Source organism: Solanum dulcamara, chromosome 2 (assembly GCF_947179165.1).
Source record: "Solanum dulcamara chromosome 2, daSolDulc1.2, whole genome shotgun sequence".
Lineage (NCBI taxonomy): Eukaryota > Viridiplantae > Streptophyta > Magnoliopsida > Solanales > Solanaceae > Solanum > Solanum dulcamara.
In genome coordinates this window covers 8121326-8131996 of record NC_077238.1, presented here as the reverse complement: position 1 = coordinate 8131996, position 10671 = coordinate 8121326, and the positions used below count along the sequence as shown (strand labels likewise).

Below are 10671 nucleotides of genomic sequence, written 5' to 3'. Positions count from 1 at the left end.
ATTATAGAAGAAAACAAGGTTCAAATTTTCTACTTAAACGCTTTTCTTAATATGTGTGCATTATCTTAAAAATTCAATTAATATGGAATATAGGGAGCTCGGTGCCTTGGCGTTAAAGAAGCAGGTGGTTTTTCCTTACCTGCCATCTGGGTCTTTTAAAAGGAAAGAAAATGATTTTCAATTGGGTTTCTGTGAGTTATATAATGAAAAGTTCAGTGATGTTTTAGTTACAAAAATTAATTCGATTTTTTTTTTTTGGAAATTAGATTATAAGTTGAATGGGGATTTATGTGATTAAACCCATTCTATGAAGTTAATAAAAAAAGTAGATTAATGGCCCATGCAGGTCTCGAACCTGCGACCTTCGCGTTATTAGCACGACGCTCTAACCAACTGAGCTAATGGGCCTTTGTTTAGATGTGTCATTTTCTAATTAGTTATCTTTTTATTGTCTCAGTAACAGAAATAAAGACGGTTGGGCAGGACTTTCTAGTCTCTATATCTTAGAACTCCAAAGTACTCCGAGGTAGGATAAATGATAAAATAAATTATTAAATAATATCTAAAGATAAAATAAAGAAAAATACAAAGTAACGAGTGATTACATCAAATCGATCGATATATAAAATGAGATTTTTCGTCGTCATCTAAAAATGACTTTAATGATACGATATAATATATATAAGATTTAAGTAACAATCAAAATAGATATTGTATTTAATTAAATTAACAATACAATAAAGTACAATAGGTAACAATCATCCAAACAAATTGTTATAGTATATCTTACGTACATAGTTTTCAAATATATACAACGTTCGGATAGATTAATTGTATCATTTTTCATCATATGCATGATGTCACAAATTAACAATTTGAAGAAAAGTTCTACAAATAAAGTAGAATATGGTGTAGATAAAGTACAAAATAAGATTATTAAATAATAAATAAAGATAAAATAAGATAAGACGTGATTACACCAAATTGGCTTCAATAACATTTCTCTATCTCAGTTTGTCTTATTCATAAAATGTGAATTCATTGTTAGAGAAAAAAAGTTTCAATGAAAAAATTTCAGACATGGGAGTATTGGTGAAAAACCTTTAAATGAAGTCGCAAATTGTTAATTTTTAGTCTAGTTTATCATTTCAGCAAACTCTCGTTCAACTTTATTGTTTTTTTATCTTCGATTTCTATTACTGGTCGTTATTTCTTTTAGTTCGATTATAGGATTATCTCCTTGCAATATTGTTTTGCTACTATCAACTATGTATTGTTTTTGTTACTGTCTTTGGCCTATACATTTCTGGCTGGGCATGTTAGGTAGTGGTTGCCCCCCTTCTAAGGAAGGCTTATAATTAGTAAGTTAAATTGATTTCACTAAAGTAATTACAGTTGTTTTGTATGCTGTTTTTTTTTTTTTAAGGGAACAAACCCTACACGAGGCTCCCACCTCTCGTGCACAGTCAGGGGTTGAGCAGCACCCCCAAGCCTTAACATAAATAAACAAAATAAAAATACAAGGAGGGGGGCATAGACCTTACCTCCGATCCTATGTTGGTTCATAAGTCGGCTAACCTATTAAGGTCAGCTAACTCATCCCCGATACAAAAGAGAGGCTAACTATAACTAGAAAGCAGTAAACCTATGAGAGGACTCCTCCCGGTACAAATCGACTAGGAAAGCATAAATGAGGGAGACTCTCCCCTTCCATGAGAAAAAAGAGAGTAACCTACACTATTCCTATTGAACTATGCTACGTATCAGACATAGCTAAATTGAAGAAGAAAAAGTATATGAAACTTCTATCTCGCATGGGATGGGAAAATTCTTTTCATCTTTGCCCTTTTTAGTCTTGTCATACCAAGTAAGTCCAAGGAAATATGCAACAACATCAATATAAGGATGAGTAGTTAAGGAGGATGAAAGGATAGGAAGTAAATGGAGCTATAGCAGCCAGTAGCCTTGGGGTTGTTGTTGAGGATCATGAAAGATAGAGAAGTTGTGTAGTGCAACTTGTATGTGATGCCTCCCTGACTTGAGCAACTGATTGAATGTGCACCATTGTGTGCCTTGCATTTTGCATAGTTCTAGTGCTGTCGAAGCTGATCAGGGGTGTACACAAAAACCATCAAAGAAAAACGAACAGCCAACCAGACAGAAAAACCAGGATGGGCCTTGTGTAGCAGTCTTGGAGTTTCTATTTGATTTGGTGGTTGTATCTTTGATGTCCTCCATATAGTTGTTGTTAATGCATGTTGATGTAGCACTCCAACAACCTGCAACAAGACAACAAACAAACAAAAGCAAGAAAGAACTTGCACAAGCTAGCAAAAAGGAAAGGACCTCTACTAGTGTTTTGGAGCCTGTTTGTTTTTTCAAGGTCGCTCCCCTAACGTCTTCAATTATCCGATTGAGATGAAACTCCTTGAGACTTGCACAAACATGCTTTTCTTTTGTCCTGCAAGATTTTAAGGCATTTTGCACAGGTTGGAACTTCCAAATAGCAAAATGTTCCCTCTTTAGGCTTAAGACAGCTGACTTTTTCAAGGTCGCTCTCCTAACGTCTCCAATTATCTATTTGAGATGAGACTTCTTGGGTCTTGCTCCTATAGTATTTGCTGCAGTCCTGCAAATTTTGGAGACTTTGGTGCAGGTCCACATGGTCCAAATCACCCTGCACATCATACCCTGCTGTATTTTGGTCATAGTCTGCTGCAGGTCCTTGGGTATCTCCATGTTACTTCCATAGTAGAGGGGGTTAATATGCTTGTTGTTGCAAGCTACTCCCAAGAGGAGACCCTTCCTTATGATCAGGATCAACTCTTCAGAGTACCTGCACAAGATAGACAAACAAAAGGAGAAATCCCATTGTTGATTCTTGTGCTGCATCTCTACAGCATTCTTATGTTGTTGTTCCTGCATCTCTGTAATGTAGTTGTTGCTGCTATAGCATCTACATGTGATGTTGTTGATATGCTAGTGCAAGAACTTCAAACTCAGCTGTTGCAACTCCAACCCCAGGCTCAAAGTAGCATTAAACCTGCACAATGAGACACACAACAGAAAACAATAATAGAACCAGAGTTTCCTTTTTGATTGTTGTTGAATGGAGTTCCATGTGGTGGATGTTGTATTGCTGGTTTGGACAGTTGTTGCTGTGGATTGTTGTATGCTGTTATATTGCTGGTTGACATATTCCATGTCTGCAACTACCTGCATAAACAAAAGGACAATAGAAGAGAAGATAACTATTCTATCCCTTATCTCTAGTGGTATGGTAATTATTCTAGGAAAGCAGTAAACTAGGGAGACTCTCTCTTTTACAATGGTCCTGGATATCATTATATATATCAGCTAGTATTAAAAAAGTGTGAATAAATGTACTTGAATGGAAACTAACACTAGAGCATGATTAGTGATATCCTTCAAGGTGGTTGGTGGATCTTCTTCATCTTTGTTCTCCTAAAGCTAGCCATGCCAGCTTTGTCCATTTTGTAATATCCCTTGGTCTCTCTTGGAAGTTGTTGAAAACTGTAGTAGTGTTGTGTATGGTCCTTCATGTGGCTTTCTTTTGAGAGTGTATCTGCAGGGAAATTAGCTTCCCTAAAGATATGTCTGTAGTGGAAGCTTTCCATCTTGCTAATCAATAACTGCAGCTTAGTGAGATAGGTGTGAATATTCCATGGTGGTTTCATCTCTTGTTTGAGCCACTTGATCAGTAGCTCAGAGTCTACTTCCAGGGCTACCCTACTGTGGCCATGTTGTAGACACCATTGAATACCAATAAAAGCTGATTGTACTTCAGCTTGGTTATTAGTACCAAAGCCTAGTGGAGATGCAAAGGCATATATCAGCACTCCATTATGGTCCCTAAGAATGCCCCATGCCCCTATCTTTCCTGGATTGTTAAGGGCACTGTCACGACCCAACCCCGTGGGCCGTGACTAGTGCCCAATTTTGAGCACCCAAACGTACCCTTATCCCAAATTAGCCTTTTAACCGAATAAACAAAGGTAGTGATTAGAAAAAAATTGCTAAATAGATCAAAAAAAATAGATGTAGGCACGAGGGCTGATAGGCCATCACAAAACACACAAAACCCAAACCATATATACAAAACCCACAACATAACTCTGTCTACAGACCTCTACAGATGATAGCATAGTCATATGACGGGACAAGGCCCCGTCGTACCCCTGACCAACATATCCAAATATACAGAGATAAAGTCAGTACCAAAATACAAGCTCCGAACAAGGGAGCACTGTCAACGACGCAGCAAATATCCTAAACAGGTGGATCAGCAAATCGAACTTCGGTACCTGCGGGCATGTAACGCAGCCCCCCGAAGAAAGGGGGTCAGTACGAAAAATGTACCGAATATGTAAAGTATGAATTGTAATAAATAAAATCATAATCTAAATAGTATGTGCAAAAAATAAAATAAATGTTTAGAATTTCAAAATACTTTTCATAATCCCAAATCATATATGCAAATACATATGCCGTATCCGGCCCCATTTTATGGGACTCGGTGAACAAAACGTGGTCGCCCTCCTGTCATTGGCGCCACAACACATCATAACATCAGAGTAGGGAATATCTCCGTAACAAATCATATCATATCAGATGGCCATATCAAATCATATCATATCACAAACATATATGTACATGGCACAGCATAACTCCGTGGCATAACATTTACCACCCCATGTACATGTCATACCTGCCCCCTCACGTCGGAACACGGCGAATAATGCAGAGAAATACGCACGAAAACATATCCTGGCCCAGGCTCAGTGAAAGAAGCATTGAGGCATCCACGAGTGGAGTAGTGAGAAACTAAATGCAATTTAAATTACAAAACATTTATACAGACTCGATGGCATAATTTCGATAACAAATCATAAAAGGAAACTTGAATAATAATAATAGTACAAGTACTTCCAATATCACAATAGTCTACGTAAAAATAGTATTTTCCGAATTATCTCCGTACTTCCAAATATATTATGGGAATTATCAGAATAATTATTCATATAATATTAGGAAGCATAGCAAAGAGTTTCTTTCAAATTCTACCTACCGTAATTCAAACGGAATAACGAAGAAAATTTCGGAATAGTAGGGCCCACCTCGGTCAAATGAGGTGGCGTATACAAATCACGTGCGTTGGACTTCATAATATTATTTAGAAGAGTTTCAAGGTATTCGGAATTTATTTGTGCAAAATCTAGAAGTTTAGACAATTTTTCCAAAATTATTCATAATTACCTAATTCAATTCTATTGAATAGAAAAGGAAAATTTTCGAGCGTCGATTTCGAAGAGTAGATTGATCCCCAAGGTTCGTATTCACTCCTATTATATCTAGGACATGCCAAGAGAAGAAAATGTAAAACTTTACATACCTTTTTGACGTTTTACGGTTGTCCAAATTCAATTCCCGTTTCCTCCAAAATCTACAATTGGTCACATTTACCAATTACTATTCATAAGACTTTAAGAACTCAATTTTTTCAATACTTGTCTACAAAAATTTCGGCAGCATCTCCCCTATATATATGACAACCCCGAGATTACAACTCGGCCACAATATCAACAACCAAGCCAACATCAACACCAATTCCATCAATAATCAATTTAAACACACCATAACATAAATTGGTGTAATTTTCCAATTAGTGCAACAACTTTCAACCAAACTTTGCATTTCCAAATAAATATGAATATCTCATATCCATAATTAATTTCAACTCATTCCAATATAAGTGAAAAATATTCCAAGTAAGTTATCCAATTTTCATCAATTCCATATTTCACTCAAAATTTCATAAATACAACAAAAATATTACAATTCATTTTCTTCTTTCAACTTCATCATCAAATTCATTTCCTTCTTTCAACTTCATAATCAACAACAACAATCCATACTTTTAATAACTTACCTCCATATTCTTATAATATTATACTAAAATTACATAATTCCTATAATCCATTTTAATACCAACTTACACCATTTAAACTTCATTTATATCCCAAAAACCATAACCACAACTAACAAATTATACAAACATAATTTTTTTCCCATTACATCACCTAACCCATTTTTCCAACTTCAATAAATTTCATCCAACTTCCATTTTCAACATCAATTAACTATCATAACTACTACTCAACTACTACCCAAAAATACTACATAAAAATACTACACAAAAATTCAAGTCTTCTTGCCAACAATCTTACATACACATAACTTATTCATATGTCCAAATCCAACCATATAACTTCCATATTTCCATGGATTCTACACATCTCTACTTACTACAACATAAACAAACTTCATAACACAAAGAAATTGGATTAATTCTTACCTTTTCCTTCCAACTTCTTCACTTTACCAAAGCTTCAAATCAACCAAACAAGCCTCCTATCTTCCAAAAAAACTACACCATGTTGTAGAGCACCCTTGACTTAGTAGGAATACTAGAAAATTATAATTTTTGGGATGAAATTTGAAGGGGTAATTTTTTGGTCTTCTTGTCCGATTTTCTCTCTTGATTTCTCTTCTTTCCTTTGCTCTTCTTCTTTCTCAAATTGTGTAGAGAATTCTAGGATTTTATGACTAAGGCTCCCATGTGAAATTTCCATTTTGCCCCTCACCTTTCCTAATATTTCCAAGTTGAAATTCCACCTTTGCCCTTAACCTTTTATAGTATTTCCACATGTGAAATTCCAATTTTATCCCTAACCTTTTATGGTATTTCCACATGTGAAATTCCAATTTTACCCCTAACCTTTTATGGTATTTCCACATGAGTAATTCTAATTTTGTCCTTAATCTTTTATGATATCTCCACATGAGAAATTTCAATTTTTACCCTTAATAAATTTCCAATATTTCCACATTTCAATTTAGTCATAAGAATTTTGTATCCAACAAGGTCAACCATAGCCTTGCCCTTGACTTATTACCATTATCCCCAAATTGTCCTAATGTGAAAAATACGGGTCATAACATTCACTCCCATCTGTGTTGAGCTTGATCATTGTAGGCTGTGGTTTAGTCCAACATACTTTGGTTATTCTCAACTCATGTTGGCTTTTTTCAACCATGGTAACCAAATCTACCCACTTACTTGGCAAATCAATATATGGATATACAGTAGAGATACACATATATAGATCTTTGGATATTGAGAATATTACTCTAGTAGCATTAGACTTCTTGCCTCCATACTTGCATGCACATCTATTCTTCCATAGATTCTAGCACACAAAAATGGGGATGGCTTGCATTACTAACTTATGAAGCTCATTGTTTGTTTTGATTATCCACCACCTCATCAATAGGTTTTTTAGAGGAGTGTTGCTGTGTTGTAGACCCCAGTACCCTGAGAAGTGCTTCCAAATATGTTGTGCAAAGTAGCCTGAAACAAGGATATGGTCTACATCATCAAGACCTGCTCTATAGCAGCAAGAGCATGCAGCAGTCTCCTGTCCAAAGGCCACAATTCTGTCATTTGTGGGTAGCTTAAGTCTGAAAGCTCTCCACAAAAAAAAAGACCTTGAAAGAAATGTTATTGTGCCATATGTTGTTGTTAGTGAGAGATCTTGTCTTTTTCTTTCTTACTAACTCCCAAGCTGATGCACAAGTGAAGTTGCCATGAGAGTTAGGCTTCCAGATGGCTTGATCCTGCATATTTGGAATATAGCTGATGGGAGTGCTGAGAATTTTGCACACCAGCTGAGGGGGTGCATGTTTCCTTACTTCCTCTGCCTTCCATCCTCCATTCTCCATTAGTTCAGAGACAGTAGTGTTATTCAATCTAGGGAGACTTTCATTGTGGTAAGCTAATGGACCTACCCCTAGCCAATCATCCCACCAAAAGATGTTTGTTCCAGACTTGATTCTCCATTGTATATGAGGCTCAATATCTCTTTTATTGCTCATCATGTGCTTCCACATGAGGGACTGTCCTGTGTTCCACTTCTTTATGACTGGATGAGCCCTTTGGCAGTATTTTGCTTTAAGGAATTCCCCCCATAGTGTCTTCTTTGATCTGAAAGTCCACCACTGTTTATATTGGAAGGATAAGCACACATCCTCTAATTTTTTAACACCTATACCACCCTCCTCATAAGGATAACTGAGAGTATCCCAAGAGGCCCATTGATATTTTCTTGTTTCAGTTTCCCATCCCCAAAAGAAGTCAGCAATTAGTCTTTTGATTTGATTCATGGTGGTCTTGGTAGGACTGATAGCTGATAGCAGGTGTATAGGAATGGATTGCAGCACTGATTTCACCAAGGTGACTCTACCTCCATAGCTTAACATTTTAGTCTGTCATCCCCTGATCCTGCTTAGAACCTTAGAAACCATACTAGAGAAATATATGATCCTTTGTCTTCCTATATATAGGGGACAACCTAGGTAAGTGATTGGGCCATAAGTGCAATTATATCCTGTGATCTTGTTGACCCTTTCCACCACATCAGAGGGAGTATTCAGTGGCATCATGGTTTGACTCTTATATTTATTGATAAGTTGTCCTGAAATAGCTTCATACAATTTAAGACTTTTGGTAATCAATGTAAGTGAGAAGTTGTTGGTAGATGTGAAAATGATCACATCATCTGCAAAGCTCAAGTGATTTACTTGAGGACCTCTTCTTTCCATCTGGAATCCTGTATATAAATAATGGTGATGAAGATTGTTGAGAAGTCTAGACAAAACTTTACCTCCAATGATGAATAAAGTAGGGGATAGAGGGTCTCCTTGCTTGAGTCCTCTTGTAGAGTGGAAGAAGCCATGCCTTGCACCATTAATGATGATTGAGTACCAATTGTTTGACATAATCCTCCAAACCATATCAATCAACACTTCTCCAAACCCCATTTTCCTCATGACCATACAAATGAATGACCAAGAGACCCTATCATAGGCCTTGGCCATATCTAGCTTTATCACCATATTATCCCCAGCCTTTGGTCTCTTAATATTGTGGATGATTTCTTGAGCTAACATTATGTTCTCAGAAATACTCCTACCTTTAACAAATCCAGATTGATTATCTGAGATTAGCTGAGGCAATATTGGAGCAATTCTGAGGCTTATCAACTTAGAAATGATCTTGTTAGTGAAATTGCTGAGAGAAATAGGCTTGTATTCTGAGAGGCTGTTAGGATGCTCATTCTTAGGAAGTAGAGCTAAGCATGCATGAGAAATAAACTTGGGAATACCATGTCCATTGAAGAAATACTGGACTAATCTCAGTAGGTCTTCACAGATGATATCCCAGCATGAATGAAAGAATTTCCCATTCATTCCATTTGGTCCAGCAGCTGATGTAGGGCTCATAGACAATACAACTTTATTCAGCTCATCCATAGTAGGTAAGGATTGCAGGCTCTCATTCTGCTCCTCTGTAACCATCTTTGGAATGCATTTAAGAACATCTTCCCTGATCAGTCTCTTTTCTCCACTGAATATTTTTTCAAAGTGTGTTATGGCTGCTCTTGTAATATTGTCTTCACCTTGAATAGTATTGCCACGTTCATCACTAATCTGATGGATGAATAACTTTCTTCTTCTTCCTCTGATAATAACATGAAAATAGCTGGTATTGGCATCTCCATCTTTGAACCAATGAAGTTGAGTTTTCTGCTTTAAGATAGCCTTCTCCATCTTCAGATATCTGATGTACTGAGCATTGATCTGATGTAGCTTGGACCTGTTCTCTTCAGTATTATCACTGATTATTTTTTCTTCAGCTTGTCTCACCTGCTCTTCATATTCTTTTACTGAAGCAAAGATGTCCCCAAACTCATTTCTTGACCACTTACTAAGAGTATTAGAAACTCTTTTCAGCTTTTGTTGGAAGGTTCTCATTAGATTTCCTTCCACAGGATTGTCCCAACATGCTTTTACAGTGCTAAGGAAATTAACATTGTCTGTCCAGCAGTTTAGAAATTTAAAATACTTGATAACATTACCTTGTTTTTCCATGCTTTCAAGTAGTAGAGGACAGTGGTCAGATCCTGTGGAGGCCAAGTGATTGACAGTTGTTACAGGCATGACTTCTAACCAAGATTCATTAACCATGGCCCTGTCAAGTCTTTTCCAAATCCTAGCATCTTTGTCTCTATTGTTGCACCAGGTGAACTTCTGCCCACAGAACCCCAGATCAGTGAGTCCACAAGCTTCTATCACACTAATAAACTCAAAGCTCTTGGTCACATTGTATGGCTGGCCCCCCATCTTTTCTTCAACATCTGTAATAACATTGAAGTCTCCAATGGTGCACCAAGGCTTCTCCTTACTGGAGAATTGCAGCATCTTATCCCATAAGTCTCTTCTCATATAGTCCTTGCATTTTGCATATACAAAGGTAATGAGGTAGCTATTAGGACAAGCCACATGAGTAATGTCACAAGTCATTTGCTGTTCATCCTGGTCAACAATGTTGCATACAATGTCTTTGTTCCAGAATAACCAAATTTTTCTATTGGAGTTGGACATAACATTATCCATACCTAGCTGAATTCTGTGGAATTCAATTTGGGATTTGTTGGAGAATGGTTCCAGCACTGCTATAATAGACAACTTACGGAGATCTTTCAACTTTTGTAGCCTGTCAAGGGCCCCTTGAGTATTAATACTCCCTGC

The 10671-nt window shown here is 36.8% G+C and overlaps 1 long non-coding RNA gene and 1 other non-coding gene across 2 annotated transcripts; both read right to left on the bottom strand.

Moving 5' to 3' along the window:
• Positions 1-334: 334 nt before the first annotated feature.
• Positions 335-408, bottom strand: TRNAI-AAU (transfer RNA isoleucine (anticodon AAU)). Its single transcript has one exon. It is a non-coding gene; the product is annotated as a tRNA-Ile (tRNA).
• A 3683-nt stretch (positions 409-4091) lies between these two features.
• On the bottom strand, positions 4092-6786 carry LOC129880205 (uncharacterized). The gene is made up of 3 exons (XR_008765345.1): positions 6377-6786; positions 5414-5464; positions 4092-4325 (listed from the first exon to the last, which is right to left on the bottom strand). It is a non-coding gene; the product is annotated as an uncharacterized LOC129880205 (long non-coding RNA).
• Between the last annotated feature and the right edge of the window lie 3885 nt (positions 6787-10671).